The sequence below is a fragment of the Grampus griseus genome, assembly GCF_964374135.1.
Source record: "Grampus griseus genome assembly, chromosome: 3".
Classification (NCBI taxonomy): domain Eukaryota; kingdom Metazoa; phylum Chordata; class Mammalia; order Artiodactyla; family Delphinidae; genus Grampus; species Grampus griseus.
This window is the reverse complement of record NC_139019.1, coordinates 163201708-163217847: the sequence shown is the minus strand read 5'-3', so window position 1 is coordinate 163217847 and position 16140 is coordinate 163201708. Positions and strand designations below refer to the sequence as shown.

At 60.0% G+C, this 16140-nt stretch overlaps 1 protein-coding gene across 1 annotated transcript in view; it reads right to left on the bottom strand.

Moving 5' to 3' along the window:
- NFIX (nuclear factor I X) overlaps positions 1–12623 on the bottom strand; it is a 91429-nt gene extending 78806 nt beyond the window's left edge. Inside the window, 1 exon segment of the mRNA XM_082652249.1 lies at positions 12572–12623. The gene's annotated coding sequence lies outside the window, so the exon portion shown is untranslated.
- Between the last annotated feature and the right edge of the window lie 3517 nt (positions 12624–16140).

Sequence of the window (16140 nt, the reverse complement as noted above, 5' to 3'; positions counted from 1 at the left end):
GGCAGTGGGTCAGGGCCCAGAGGCAGGGGAGGGAAGAAGAGAGGGTTGTCTCTGAAAGAGGGGGGAAAAAAGGAAAGCGAGCCTCCAACTCCGGGAGAAGAACGGCCGCCGCGGCAAGTTTCCCGGCTTGTGCCAGTTTGGGGATTTGCGAATCAAACCGGAGCGGAGGGAAGGCGATTGAGAAATAAAGCCCGCATTAAAACTAACTAGCTTTGCCTAAAAGTGCGCTTTCCACCCTTAAATAAGACAATACCGAGGGGAGAGGAGAGACGAATTATTTCTCACTCTTTAATTATTCCAATGCTTAGCATTATTAAAAAAAAAAACCGCACACATTAGCCAATGATATATTCTAACCCTCAACAAAGCTGGTATTTTTCTCTGATTACAGACTTTGCGGTGGCAAACCCGGGCTCCGACGACAGAGGCAGTGCAGAAGCGCGCTCCTAAATGAGACACAATTTTATTAAAATCATAATAATTCCTCGTATTTCTATAGCGCCTTTTCACGGGCAGAGATCCCAGGTGCCCCATGCCGGTTCTACCAGGGAACCGGCGACCAAAAGCTCAGTCGCCAAGCAGGCGAGGCTCGAGCTCCACGGACAGCCGACATGTATTTCTTCCTTTCTCTTTTTTTAAATGCCTGTTTCCATTAAACAGCCTCTGTCTCACGTTAAGAAAAAAAAAAAAAGTACAAAAACTCCTTACAATTTTTAAAATAATTTTTTTAAAGAAGAGGGAAAAGATGACCTGAAAAATAAAAGGGAGGGGGGAAAGGGGAGCTAAGTGTGGTCTGGGAGCCTGAGGGGAGTGGATGCGACTGGGATGGGGCGCCTCCCATCCCATCGAGGGTGCCGAGCGCCGTGTCAACCGCTGCCCCGGGTCACCTCCCCAGTCGCAGCTGGAGCGGGCTGAGTCATCCGCACGTGGAAAAGGAAAAGGACCTAACACCATCAAAGCGCCCTTAAGTAATTCGGGCGATGAGAAGTCGGGTTTATGACTGGCTTCCGAGGGGCAGATCGGGAGGCCCCTGAGTGCTTTCTCTGAACGCCCGGGGGCTGCTCGAGCTCCGGGGGTAGACTGGGGGGGACGCCTTCCGGACACTAGCTTCCCTCTCGAACAGGTTAAGTCGGATCCACTCGGCGCACACGTTCTTTTTCCACTTTTCCATCCTCTCCCCCGGCCTGCCCAGAAGTGCTGCAAAATGGCTGGAAGCAATGGGTGGAGAGGCCTTAGCGCCCCAAATTCAAGAAGTCAGCGCCGAGGGAAGGCGGTGTCGATCAGAGGATATCTGAGGGGGAAATTTTTTATAAAGGTTCTTAGAAGCTGCGCAACTCCCGCGGCCTGAGGGCGGAAAAGAGGGAAAGGGAAAGCGCATTTTCTAACACTTAGTCACATTTCTTCCCTGTGCTCGCTGGAGGCCAAACGCCCCCAAACCCAGCCAACCCTTGAAACAAACAAAATGCTCCCCTGGTAAATTTCCCCGCCCTTATTCACACACAAAAAAAGAGGCGACTTGGGGAGAAATGGGGAGGCTCTTCCGAGGCTAGGGGTCTGGAGGCTGAGACGCGTACGAGGGATTCTCTCCGTAAGGACGCCCCAAAGTTGCCCTCAAGATTCTGGGGCAGTTAAGCTCGAAAAGTCCCTCAAGCAACCAAAGAACAGGAATCATTAACATCGCATTCTCCCCAAAGCCCTCTCGTTATCCCCTGTCGGGTATCAAGATGGCACAGGAGGAGGGACAATGAGGAAACGGCGGCCCGGAACCTCACGTCGCACGCCTGGTGAAGGGACCGAACCCGCCTCGAGGCCAAAACGCCGCCATTTGAGCCCCTTCTGGCGCAGGCCTCTGGTGCTGCAAATGGCGAATGTCCCAGAACGCGAACCAGGCCGGCCCTCGACGCCCGCACCGGGTTACTTTCTGCGGGGTCGCGGGGAGGGGTTGGGCCGCAACGGGGCTAGAGGGAGCCGCGCCTGCGCAGTGCGGGGTCCGAAAGGCCGCCACAGACCCCCTCGGGGTCTAGTTGGCATCATTCTGGTGCTTCTGGCTGCGAACGCAAACGGCCCTAGGCCTCGCCTGTCGCCGCTGCTCCTTCACACCCATTCCCGGTTTCCCCTCACCTGCCCACGGGGGCAGTGGTCCTCACTCCTCATTCAACGCCTGGAGCCGTTCCGCCTGCCGAGCGACACAACCTTGTGCCACAGGCGCTTTCCACATCCGGGGCTTCAACGCACCACTTCCCGCCTTTTCGCCTCGGCGCACGCGCACGCCCGACTTTAAGCGCTGGCCCTCAAACGCCCTCGGGTCCCGGCCGTCCGCACCTTGGAGGGCTATGCTGTCCCCTTCTACCCTGTGGTGCGCGTTGCAGGTGACAACGACAGTCAGCACCCAAGTTCCGCGCGTGGAAAACACCCAGCCCTCCCCTTGCCTGAGCCCAGGGGAGGCCTCGCCACGACCCTCACCCACCTATGTTGCCCCCCAAGCCAAGAGTGAGCCAATTGCAGCGGGTCGGGGAAATGTCACGCACTTAAAGAATACCCGGGAGGTGACAATGAAAGGAGTCGCAGGAGGCGGGAGCCTGGCGAGGGGCATACGCTGGGGCTAGCACACGGGCATCGGGCACCCGCTGCACGGCTCTGCCGGAATTTCCACAAACACACGCGGACTGGGGGGCTTCAGGGCGACGTGGGGGACGGTCTGGATCCTCCCCTCGGGGCGCTCTGGAGAAGGCACGGAAGTTGATCTTTCTTCGGCGGGCGGGGGCATCCGGAGCGCTTTAGTTGGGCAGTGGGGCCGTCTAGGGAGTCTTGGGACGCCCTCCCCCCACCTCCGTTCAGCGAGGCGCTTCTATTTTAAGACATCTCCCATCCCTCCAAAACCCACCCACACTCGCTCCTGAGGTCCACGGTGCTCACAGGGAACCCGCCTCCAAGCCCCGGGCGCACCTGAGGGAAAGTCCAGGAGGGCTGGTAGCGCGCGGCCTGAGCTGCCAAGCTGGACTCAGGGGGACAAATGGAAGTTTCGCCCGAGAAGTGGGGGGGGGGGCATTAAATGGCCTCTTTGTGGAGAGGAATTGCAGGCCGTCACTCAGGATTAATTTAAGCAGCAACAGCAAACACACCAAAAAGCAATGTCTGGCCACCAGCACCCACCCCCGCGATTGTGTTTCGGGGAGGGCTTGGGGATTCGGTGATGTAGCTCGGCCTTTCGTGGGAAGGGGGTCCCTAGCCTTTAAGAACGAGGGGCGTCCACAGTGGGGAGGGGGGAGGCTGCTCCTGCCTCGCCCCACGTCCCTGCTTGGAGAAATGGGGTTTTTTGCAGGTTTGGGAAGAAGCCGAATAGGGATGGTAAAACCCAAGTATAAACGTGGAGCGGGAATGGGGGGAGGTTCTTACATATAAGAAATGTATATAAAGGTACACATTTCCAATATAAATATAGCACATGCAGGGGCGCCACTGGGCAACAGTTCTGGGGCGTCTCACCTGCGCCCCGGGACATTTGGGGAGGCGGGTGTTCTAAGACAGATGGGGGCGGTGGGAATTAGGCCTCCGATTCCCAGTCCCCTCCCCCAAAACCTGAATGCGGTTTTGCAGCCAGGTGCCCTGGGCGGCCTGGCAGGTGTGCAGCTCACGTGAAATACACGCGTGTGCAGACTGGGGAGGTGTGTGCCCGCGTGGGCCTGGAGCCACGTGCGTGGGCACCGGCAGTTCCTGCAGGCTCACCTAAGCCCGGGACCCCCGTGGGGACGCAGGGCAGTACCAGCGCTCAGAACCTCGGTGAGGATGCAAGCAAGAGCGCATGGGTGTGCGTGGTGTGTGTGTGTGTGTATGTGTGAGCGCGCGCGCGCCGCGACCCCATCTGAGGTTGGGAAAGGGTATTATTTATGGGGGGGGTGTGCTCCCAGCAGTCCCATTGGGGCGTGAGGCCCGTGTATGCGTATAAGCTGGCGGTGCCTGGGATCCCGGTCGGGGGCGCCTGGCTAGGGCACACTGGCGACCGGGGTCTGAGCCCCTGTGCAGGAGCGTGCTTACGTGCAGTGCGTGCGCGCGGCCGAGTGTCCGCTGGGGCTTTGGACCTGGGATTGCGCCCGCCCGGGTGCCCCGTTGGGGCCGATGCGCCGGGGTGTGCGCATGTGCTTGCCCTAAGGGTAGCCACGTGCGCCGGGGCCGCCGTCGCCGCCACGCCGAGCCAGGATTTGGCCCCTGAGCGGGCCAGGGGGCAGGGCCCGCCGCCGCCCGGCGGGTCTCAGCGGGATGTCGTTGGAGCGGTGTTGGTTTTGGCCGTGGCAGCGCTAACGGGGGAAGCCCCGGGGAGCGGGGCGGGGGTGGGGTGGGGGTGGTGGAACAAAGAAGGGGAAAGCGAGCTGCAGAGGAGGAGGAAGCGCCCTGGAATGCGGAGGGCCCTGGGGAGTAGGGGTACAGGGCAGCCCGAGTCTCCCGGGCATGGCTTGGGCCGAGGGACTTGCCTGGCAGCCTACGGCTTGCCACTCCCACCCCCAACTGTGGATGGAGACAGAGGTTTTGAAGACCCAGGACTTCTCTGCCTTCCAGAACCCTGGCCCCAGCCAAAGGCTCCTACATATGGAATCCAGCAGAACCGCAGGCTGCAGCCACCGCGGTCCAAAAGGAGCAAAGTAACATTTGGGCTGGAGGGCATGGCTCACACTTCCTCAGGTGAAGGCAGACAGCGTGAGCCCTCTTACGCAAGGGGCCAGGAGGCCCCTTCCCCTGTTTCCTGGCTGGGCTGCTTAGAACCTCAGTTTTTCCCATCTGGGGAATGGGAAGGGAACTCCCATGGTGGGGGGGCAGAAGGGGGAGTCTCAGATGGATAGGAGTGGGTTGAAAAGCAGTGAGATCTGTTTAAATGTCGCTTGCCCCTGGGGGCCTGGCTGAGTAATTCCTGCCACCCCACTTCTAGCCTCATGACCTTGGCACGTGACCTTCCAGCCTGTTTCCTCATCTGTAAAACAGGTTACTCATACCTGCCTTATGCTGAGAGGGTTACAGGAGGTCACGTGCACCCGCCCACCCACTGCCCAGGCATAATTGCTCGGGAGTTGGTAGCTGTTATTTTTATTGTGAGGAGTCTATGGCTGTGACAAGCTGTGACGCTTGGTGTGATCGCGTGAGGCTGGCTGTGTGTGTGACTGTGCCGCTGTGTGTGTGTGCGTGTGTGTGACAGGTTGTGTGTGAGACTGTGCGTGGACGACAGATTGTGCCGGTGTGCGGCGGTGCCTGTGACAGGCTGTCACTGCGCGACAGACTGCGGGTGGCGGGGTGTTGCGGGTACCGACTGTGAGTGGAGATGAAGCGGTGTGTGGGGCTGGGACCAGGGGACCCCCATAAACCTATCTCAGTGAGGGTCTGGCTGACAGTGAGATGGGGAGGCTCTCAGGGCCTGGGGGTGGGTCAGTCCGGTGTCCTGTCCAGCCTTGGGCTTTCTATTGTCCAGCGGGATCCCATCTGCTTACAAACCTCAGGAGGGGATGGTTCAGAGGGACCCTGTGAAGGATCTTCCCCCTCCCACATTGTGTCAGCTCAGATGCCCACCCCCCAGCTTCTTGCCTGAGTTTGGGGAACTCCAGGAGGCTCATCAGGGACCTCAGGGCATGGAGGACCCCAGGCCTGTCTGGCTTCGGTGAGGAAAAACACACCCCAAGCCTGTTTCCCACGATTTCCCTGAGCTCCAGGCCTGGGCAGGGCTGGTGGAGACCCAGAGAAGGAGGGATTTAGGGAAAGATCAAGAAAAGCCAGGAGAGAAATGGAGGGAGCGGGGAGAAAAACAGAGACCTCCCTGGGAACTGGCAAACCTAGAGTTGCTGGAGGTCGGGGTCTCCAGTCAGGGTGGACACCCATCAGGTTTGCAGAAATGCCAGATGACACCTATGAGCACTGCTCGTAGCCCACGACTCACGCTCAGACCCAGCTATTAGGGACTCACTCCTCCCTTCAATGATTCCAACCCAGGCACTCTTCTCATCAGTGTGGGATTCTGCTTCTCACACCCTCTGGGCCCAGCGCCTCCTTCTACAGTTGGAGAAACTGAGGCTGAGAAAGGGGAAGGGACCCATCTGAGCACCCACTCACGCCCACGAGACCTGAGAATGCAGGACTCCAGGCTTCGTGGCCATGCACTCTCCCAGTGTGGAAAAACCTCACCAGCTGGAAAAACCCCAGGGCCTGTGGGCTGGGGGCAGCACACTCCAAACCCTCCCCTCCCCCCTGGGTGTGTCAGTATGTGTGTGTTGTGTGTGTTATCAGTGAGCGCTATGGTCCTTGCCTGTCATGTGTCTGGTGTCGCAAGCTACGGCATGATGTGTGTGTCCCTCTGCCGGTGCGGGCCTCTGTGTGTCTATGTGTCCGTTCAGGGCCAGCCCCTGCCAGAGAGAGGGGAGAAGCGTCGAAGCACCCCCCCACCCCCACCCCACCCCCCCGAAAGTGTGTCTTTGATACTTGCAGCCTCGGCAGCGAAAAACAAGTTTCCACAGGGCCGCCTTGGGCTGAGGCCAGGCCGTCCTCAAATAACATTTGAAGTTACTTAGCAAACTTTGTTTAGTGCCGAGAGAGGCGGGCAGCGAGCTGGGGTTGGGGGGGGGGGCAGTAAACCGGTTCCTCCGAAGTCCCTTGTCCCTCTGGGGGCACGAGTGCCCAACGTGGGGCTTGATTCCCCCACCCCTGGCTCTGGACGGGGGGAACAGAAAACTTGAAGTCCCGAGGACGGGGGTGACTTGGGGGAGGAAGGGTTGGAGCACCCTACAAACGAAGCCTTGCTTTTCCCAGTCCAGACCCCCGGCTTGCACAGAAATGCCCACCTGGTCTCCCAGTGGCCCAGAGGCTGACACGAAGCCCCGGGGCCGGTCAGAAATGGGAGAGTCTGCACTTCTCCGCCACCCCCTTCCTGCAGCCCAGCTCTGCCAACCTCAAGGCTGGTTGCACGAGCTGGCTCGAAGCATGTTTCCCCCTCCAGACACACACTCACACAAGCACCCAGAAAGCCCCCCTCATGCCCATATGCTCGGCCCCCCAAACTCTCTCTTCCAGGGTCCCAGCCCCAGGCAGCAGAGGCCAGAGAGCCAGCAATGGCGGGTTTGGAAGTGAGGTTGGCGCCTATGGGAGGGGGAGGGGGAGGAGATGCCAAAAATGGTGAGCCATTACAGGGAAGCAGGCGAGAGAGCGAGGAAGCGAGCAGGGAAGATGGAAGCCAGGCGGGCATCCTCGCCGAGCTCCAGGATGCAAAGGGGCAGCGGGAAAAGCAGCCCGGGCCCTTCCAAGGAGTAGGCATGGGGGACAAGTCCCAGGTGGCACGGGGCGGGCAGGGGGCCGGGAGGTGCCCAGCGTTCCCCCACCCCCACTCCAAGCTTCAAGATGGAGACTGGCAGCAGCAGCCGCTCGGCTCTGCCCAGGCATGGGGTGGGGGTGGGGGGCAGGCAGGGTGCCAAACCAAATGCCACCAGGCTGGGCATGATGGTTGCCAGCCAGCAGTGCCTACCCCACTAGCCCCAGCCCAGAGCCCTCACACCTGGAGTTCTGGGGGTGGAAGGAGATGGGGACCTAGTTGGAATCGGGGGTCCGGCAGACAAAGCCAGGTCCCCTCAAGCCCTGGGCAGGTCCCCAAGACCCTACAAAGATGGCACGGCCTGGCACTGCCAGGGTGACAGGCTGGGGTAAAAATAAACTGGACCCGCCCCAAGGGAGCTAAATTGAGGGGCCCAGGTGGAAGTGCCACTCCGGGCCACCAGCTGCCCCAGCCCCACCCCCCAGCTCAGAGCGGCACAGTCGAGAGTGCCCGGTGCCCATTGACGCCCAGTTTCTGTAGAGAAGAGGCGCCGGCCATCTTGTCCCCAGGTCTTAGGCGGGCAGCCTATGGTGTATCCACAAGTACGGATAATGGATGACCTCAGACAGCAGCGACAACAGGCTGTGCGTTCCGGGCAGACGGTGGGGGCAACCATGCTAAGTCACGTACCCCTGACCTCTGCACCGCCCCCTTGCAGAGGGCAAAGGGCCTGGGAGGCCGCACTTGAGCTGTGGCAGAGCAACAGAGTTGAAAGTCAACACCGAACACCGAGCCACGAGGCCTCCCAGACCACCTCTGCTAAAACCACAGCTGCCCAGCACTTCCGAGGACCCTACTGTTGTTCTCTTTTCCCCATAACACCTATCGCTGTCTCAAGCGCTGGACCCTCCCTTGTTTATCGGGTTCACGGTCTACCCTCTCACCGGGGCTGGCACCCCCACTGATTTTGCTCCTCGCCGAGCCCCCAGGGCCTAGAACAGGGCCTGGCACCCAGGAGGTGCTTAACAAATATTTGTGGAAGGAATGCACAGGTCCCTGGCTGCACCCCCAGCACGAGGGCTTCGGCTAGGTGCCCAGCAATGTGTGGGAGAGGGTGTTGGGCCCTGCCAGGAAGGTGAGGGCAAGCCTGGCCAGTGGGTGTGCAGAGGGGATGAGATAACCATCCACTCTCATTCTGAGTCCTGGACAGAAAAAGATCTGAAGGTCAGAGCAGTAAGGATGGTTCAAGGGCCAACAGCAGGGACAGACTTCAAATGGGGGTATGGAGGCCTAGAAGCCCACTCCGAAATTTGGTAAAGGCCAGAGAATAAGCTGCATTTTTGTCCCATCAGTAGGATTTAGGATGGTGGCAATCAGAGAAGAGGCTCAGGCTCCACCACTTTTCTAGCCCTTGGCCTTGTCCCAGGGTGCTGCTTCTCTGAGTCTCAGTTTTTCATCCATAAAATCAAGCACTTACTTCACATCAAGCGCTGTTTTAAAGGACTCTGGATAAGCCAACTCCTTTCTGATCCTTACCACAACCCTGTGAGAGGACACGGAGGCCCAGAGAAGTTGAGCGACTTGCCCAGGTCACACAGCTAGTGAGTAGCAGAGCCAGGATTCAAACCCAGGAAGTTGGCTCAGAGGCCCCATTCCCCTAATAATGTCCAAATGTCCCAAATGCCAACAGTGCCAAAGTGGAGAAACCCTGCCCTAATATACTGTCAGACACACACATGGGCACAGCTAACCCTTGCCACACCCGCCTCACGTGGAAGGATTCAGGGAGACAAGCTAGGGAGGCACTTAGCACAGGTCGAGACACAGCGAGCACACAGCACACTTTAGCCATTGCTGTGATTTTTAGGACAAACGCTCATTCACTTATTATCCCACAAAACGCTTTCTTCCTGTATGATTCCCCCAGTCATATTTCTCCAGAGTCAGAAACGAGGAGTCAACGGCCAGAGGATTAATGAGACAACCACACGGCGGACAAGAGTCTCAGAGGCCAGCCTCGCCTCCATCCTGGACGGTCTCCATGGCTGCCAGAAGCAAGACTGTGAGACGGGGGCCCCTAGCCTCTAGGCCCAGAGGGCCAGGGTCTCCTGGGCATGGGTGGGCATGTGGCCTCCCAGCAGTATCCCCCAGGCCTCTACAAACCAGCACAGGGACTCAGAGCTCCCAGTTCCCTCAGGAGAGGCTGGGGTGGTTGGATCTGCAGCTCAAAGACAGCCAGCAGGGCCAGCAAGTAGAGGGGAGGTACAAGGAGGGCAGGTCTCGCCTCTCAGGTGCCATTTCCAAGGAGGGCCAGGTGTGGCCCAGGTGTGAATGGGTGTGTGGGTGTGACCCTTGTCCCTGTGTGCTGGAGCAACATGGGATTGTGTACATGCCACACCATCTGCACCTGGGCTTGTGTGTGTGTGTGTGTGTGAGAGGTGGGGGGCCCTGCATTTGTGACAAAACCTGGGTCGTAGTAAGCAAGACACTGTGAGATACTGTGTCAGCTGGACTCTTGTCCGTGTGTGTGCGCGCGCGCGCGCAGTGGGTGTCAGGGGTTAGCTGGGCCCGTGTGCGTAACTGCTGACATTGGGGGCTGGATCATTATGTGCGGTTGGGGCCGTCCTGTGCACTGTGTGGTATTGGGCAGCTTCCCTGGCTTCCACCCACTAGGTGCCAGTGGCAAACCCCCCTCCAAGTGTGACAACCAAATGCTTCCAGACATCGCCAGGTGTGTGTGTATCACCATGTGTCTGACAATGTCACCGTGTGCGTGTGCCGTGGGCTTCTCACCACGTGTCTGTGGGGCCGTGAGCTCCTGTGTGTTGGGCGGTGGCAGTGCCTGTGTCTGTGCTGTGTGTCTCACGGTGTGACCGTGTGACCATGTGTGCCCCAGGGTCTGCACCCACATGTGTGTCCCTGCGTGTGTAGCATGAGCCTCTGTTCAGTGTGGCGGGCATCCCTAGGTGTCTGGGTGCGAAGGCGAGCCTCTGTGTGGGAACGCCTGTGTCTGTGTGCTGTGCCAGGGTGTGCCGTGCCTGTGTGACAGCGTGATTCTTTGTGCCTGTGTGTGCCAATGAGAGTGTGCGACTTTGTGTGAGATGGACCCGGAATAAACCCCCGAGATGATTCTACTGAAGCCGATATTTGGACGGACCCTCCTGGATGATTCGGCCCCCACCCCCAGCTCCTGGCTGCCCCGGACTGAAAGCCGCTTCCTGGGGCTGAGGGGGTGGGGTGCGCCTCTGAGCTGCCCCTTACTCCAGCTAGGCTCCTGAAGATTCAGGTGGGCACAGACCCCCCCCCCGCCCTTGCCCGATCTGTGCCAGGAAGGCTGGCCCCGAGCTTTCAACCAAGGGGGCAGGGTCCTCGGCGGCGGTGGTGGCATTGCCCCCTACCCACTGCTGGACACCAACCCCAGCTTCCCTCAGGGTGGGGCCCAGTGGGGGGAGAGCTCCCCAGTGCAACCCCGGCTTCCGATTGGCTATGGAGCGCCGCAGTGCCCGCCACCCGCCTCCCCCTCCCCGCTGGCGCAGCCACATCGGTAGTGATGGCAAACGCAGCTTGGCGTTCTGGGCACAGCTGCGCCTCACAGAGGCCTGCCAGCCCCACCAGAAGCCAGACACCCCAGCTCCGTGCCCCCGACCCCTCCCCACCCGGCCGCCCGCCCAGCCGGGCAGCATGGTCACCCCGGCCACCACTCTCTCGGGCTGCCAGGCCCAGTCCACCCAGCCCCCTCGCCCACCAGGCCTGTGCCCCCTTGGCCAACCCCGCTTGGGGGCCCAGGCCCCTGCACGCGGCCACTCCCGCCCTCAGAGGGGCTCCTCCAGAGGGGGGGGAGGCAGCAAGGAAGGGGGGCGGGGAAGGGGGGAGCTAGCCCTTCTTTTAGTGAACGCGCCCAGAGCTGGAGCCAAAAATCGAGGAGGAGAGATATTCAGACGGAGCCAAGATGCGTTTGGCAGGAGGAGAGAGAGAGAGGGAGCGAGGGAGCGGGAGGGGGGAGAGAGAGGGAGGAAGGAGAGGGGGCGGGGGAGCAGGCAGGGGGCCTCAGTTTCCAAATCCGCGCTCTCAGGGCCTCGGAGGGACAGCGGGCGGCACGGAGGTGTGGGACCTGGGGCAGTCTTGGCCGCTGGGGACGGTAGGGGGCGGTGGGCTCTGGCCCACAGAGACAGCTGGACACCCCAGCTGGCCAGGCCAGGACGGACACAGGCAGAAGCCAAGATCAATGTGCGCCGGGCAGACAGAGGGAGGCCTGTGGGCGGCCCAAACACACACCCGCACCTCGCCACACAACGGGCTTCTGTCCATGCCGGGCCAGGGGCACGGGTGGGGCCCATAGCAGGGCCACCATGGCCGCCCCACCTCATGGGAAGCCTCGAAGAAGCCAGCCTGCTCCCAGACACTAGCTTGGCCGCCATGGTGGGCACTTCACAAGGTGCCAAGAGGCCAAGGGAGGCCAGGGAGAGGGGCCCATGCGGTGAAACACACATTGATGGTCACAGGGACAAGCCCGGGACGCACAATGCCATGGGGGCGATACCTATAGGCGCACGCACTGACACAGGTATGTCAACACAACAGGCCGCCACGCACGGTAAGGCACACGGATACAACGCTTGTCACGACGATCAGACACCCAGAGGATTCGATGATTTGTTTAGTGACATACCACAGCGGCACCGTGACACAAAGACCACATCAGGTATCCCGACACACACGGTGACACACACCACCAACCCCACTGTCACCCGAATACACAGAGACGGAGCTTGGAATGGCCCTCAGAGACACCAGGCAGCACCCAGTGACATACCATCCGGAGACACAGGGACATTTGGAAAGGGACCCACACACACACGCACAGCCACACTGCCGTCCTCGGGAAAATGGTGGCTCTAAGGCTCACCACGCCGACGGACGCACACGCGAATCGGGGAGAAGCCGGGGAGCTGCTCAGGGATGTCTCCCCTGGCCCCTTCGCCTCCACATCCAGGGTTTTGGGGGTAGGAAAGTGCAGACGCCCCCTCCTTTCTCCCACCTCAGCTAGGAGGGACAGGAGCCCCATCCTCAGCGCCGCGTTGGAGGGAAGCACGGTTGTCCGGGCCTCCTCATCCTCCGTCGGTTCAGCTGGAGGAAAGTGTGAGACCCCACACTTGCACTTCAAGAGCAGAGGACGGGAACCAAGCAGACCAAAAAGGCCAGGCTCCCAGCGGGTTGGAAGTGGAAGCAGGTGGTCAGTGCGGGGGGGATTTCACTGTCAGCCACAGCTGCATGCCCACCCCCTGCACATACCTGAAACGCCCGCTTGACCCTGCCAAGTGCCCACACAGGGTCCCGCACATGCATCCTGTCCCCGTGGTGGTCCCAGGTGACAATGCCCTGATGCAGAAATGATTCTGGAGCCATGCAGACATCCCTAAGGTCACCACTGGGACCCACCCAGGTCTCTAGGCTCTTTGCCCCACTCACATTTGGGCACTCATGTGCACAGACACTCCTGCACATTCTGGCACAAGGCCTCAGAGCCCAGACCCAAAGCGGGCCTGGTCGAGGTCAGGAAAAGGGGCCAGGGCAGCCAGAGCCCCCAAGAATGGCATCTGGTCCCCACGGGGCAGCCCAGGCCTTGGCATTCTCCCTGCCCCCTCCCCTACCCCCCATCATCACCTCTCCCTGCCTTGCGCCCCTGCCGTCCCCTCCTTGGCCTACAGGACCCCACCTAAAGGAAAACCGCTGGGCCATGAGCTGGCCTCTTTCCTCCCGAACTCTTCTCTTGCTTCCTCCTCCAGACAGTCCATCTGGATTTCTATGGTTGGGAGGTGCCTGACCCTGGCTTCCATCCCTCTGAAGCAGCCTACCCTCAGCTGGGAGGGCCTGGGGCTGGCCTAATGATGATAACCAAAATGACACGTCATTCCTTTTCTCGAGCACATGCCATGTGTGCCAGGCCTGACACTGAACCTAATCACAGCATGAGAGGTAGGTACTATTATTGACCATTTTGTTTTTTAATTTTTATTTATTTTTTTATTGCCCATGTTACAGACCAAGAAAGTCCTGTGTTTCGGGTCACAGGATTTAAGATGCAGAGCTGGAGCTCAAACCCTGTGCTGTCTCATTTGCAAAGTCTAACCCTCAACCTCTGCTCCCACAGCTCCACCTGGGAGCCCTTGAGGCCACACAAGACATTCTTGGCTGGGCCAGGACCCCTGGCTCCAGCCCCCAGAGAGAGGGGAGCCTCTTGCCCCCGTGTTAACTCAGCAGAGCCCTCGGCTCTGAGCTCAGTCTGTCCAAGCTCAACCTAACCCCAGGCATGGCCTACCCTGTCCCAGCTCGTGGCCACACACACCTCCCACCCCAGCAGTGGACGTGAAGCATGCAGGGCCAGAGCCAGAGAGAAAATGCGCCATAAAAAGGAGGCCCCTGCTGGTGCCGGGACAGGGAGCAACAGCTACACAGGGACAGAGGGGAGAGAGACCCAGGGAGAGAGCTGGGGGGGCATCAGGGAGGCCCCAGTCCATTCCCCTCCCCTGAAGGAGTGTGTGTGTGGCTGCGTGGAAACAAGGGTACGTGAACGTTCCGCTGCTCCCGTGGGGCCATGTGGCAGGTAATGTCGGCGAACATGCGTGTCCGTATACACACCCAGGTGAGCCAACAGCCTTGTGTCCTGTGTAAAGGTATGTGCCCTTGGGTCTGTGTAAGTGTGGGGGTGAACACACACTTGAGTCAGCCTGTATTTGAATGTGTCTGGACGGTATCGCCGTGTCTCCGTGCGTTTATGTCGGTATACACATCCCATCTCAAGGGGTTTGTGTGTGTGTGCCAGTGGGGAGAGAACACAGGTCCACCGTTTCCTGTGTCCGTAAGTTCGTCTGTCCATGGCCGAACTTGCTGTGTCTGGACATCAGCATAAACATGTCGTTCATGTCCTCATCTTGGCGGCAGCGGTGGTGTATGTGTGTGTCCACATCCTGTGTGCCGCTGTCTGTTAAGGGTGCGGGGCCATCCATCCACCCCTTTCCCCTCCACCGAGGACTCAGGCCCGTGGCTGCAGTGGGCTCAAGCAGCTCCAGTAAGCACCCCGCCCAGCCGCCCTGGATTTCGATGCTTTTTCCAGAAGGAGATTTCCCCCCACACCCGCCCTTCCCCCTCGCCCACAGTGCCTTTCCCCACCAGGGCCCCGCTGCTCCAAGCTCGTTCCTGCTCAATCATTTATTGACTTTAAAATCGAAGCCAATTCTGGTTTGAAAAAAAGAAGAGAGAGAGAAAGAGAGACACACACCACACACACACACACACACACACACATACACACACACACAGGCCAGAGAAGAGACAGAGTCCGAGACTCAGGGGGAGGGGGGGAGCAGAGATGGGGCCAGAACCAGAATCAGAGAGAGACAGGGAAAGACAGGGACAGTCAAAGATATAGGACAGAGAGACGGATGGAAAAGGGGCAGACAGAGATAGAGGAAAAGACAGAAACTGGCAGAGCAAACTATGGAAGCAGAAAGATTTATAAAAACAGACTAGCTCCCAGAAATGTGGCCGTCAGGAGGGGAAGGCTGGACCCTGCTGACCAGCCAACAGCAGCCTCCTACCCAGAGCTGAGGGGCTCAATCTAGCGAGTCCGTGCCCCCTTCTCTCCCCCAACGCCCTGGCATACTCAGGCCTGTGACACAGAGCTGAGCCCTCGCTCCCTTCGAAGGTGTCAGAGAGCCAAGCACTGGCCATCACCCTGAGTCTGGGGGCTGCCCCAGCCCCTCCCTAGTCTTGTCACCAGTGGATCAGCTGGTACTTTCTTTCCCAAGGTCTGTGACATCTGAAGAACCAAGTTCTCACCCAGGCTGAGGAGGAGGGTAGGCCAGGGAGCCGAGGTGGCGGCTGGTGGGCCAGGGGCCGCTCACGCATGAGGTCTTGGCCCCACTAGGCCCCGAATATCAGCCACATCGGCCAGCCAAATGCGGCACCAAAGGCAGCCACAGCTCAGACCCAGCTAGGTGGGTAGGGTCGTCATGCGGGGGCCCAAGATGGGTGGCCGGCCAGTCAGAGGCACAGATATGGGGGTCCCCCACACTGCCATAGTGGCCAGAGTGCCTGCTCACACCTGCATGCACACCGTGATACATACGTGCGCATGTGTACCTCACCAACACATACTCACATCCTATACAGGAAGACCCTCACCCTGGGCCATACCCGTGTCCATACACACAGGGCTGCCCACGGCTGATCACAGGGCCACAAGCAGACCCCCAAGATTGACTCACACACACACTTGCATCTGTGGATACGAGAGTGTGGTGTGGGCATTCTGTTTGTTACGCGGGGGGCTGACACACACCCCTGACATACCCTGTAGCCCCTCGCCAATACCACACCCACAGAGCAGCCATATTCACAGGGACTCCCACTCCCAGCCTGGGCACACTTGGCACACAGCTGGCAAGGCTCAGACTGGCAGAGGGGACAATTAGGACCCAGGCCTTGCCTAGAGACTCCCCCCACAAACGCAGGCCCTGCTGGCAGGCACGGTTAGGAAGCCCCCAGGTGTCGCCTCTGCGGAGTCTGGGATGCCAGCTATAGCGTGGCCCAGCAGACAGCGCTACCAGGGCTGCTGTGGGGCTCTGGGCAGCTTCTGTGCCCTCTCAGAGCCAGGAGCCACCACCGGAGAGGGTGGGGTGGCAAGGCAGGCATCCCCCGGGCCTTTGCCGCCTGCCGAGCGCGGTGCAGAGAACTTCGCTGGAGGCGGGACGCGCTTTCGCAGCGCGCCAAGGTCGGCATAGCGCCCGCGGCTGACCCGGCGGCGTGGCCCCAGCACCGTCGGCAGTGTCCGCGGCTCCCGCCAGCCCCTCCCGCCTCCG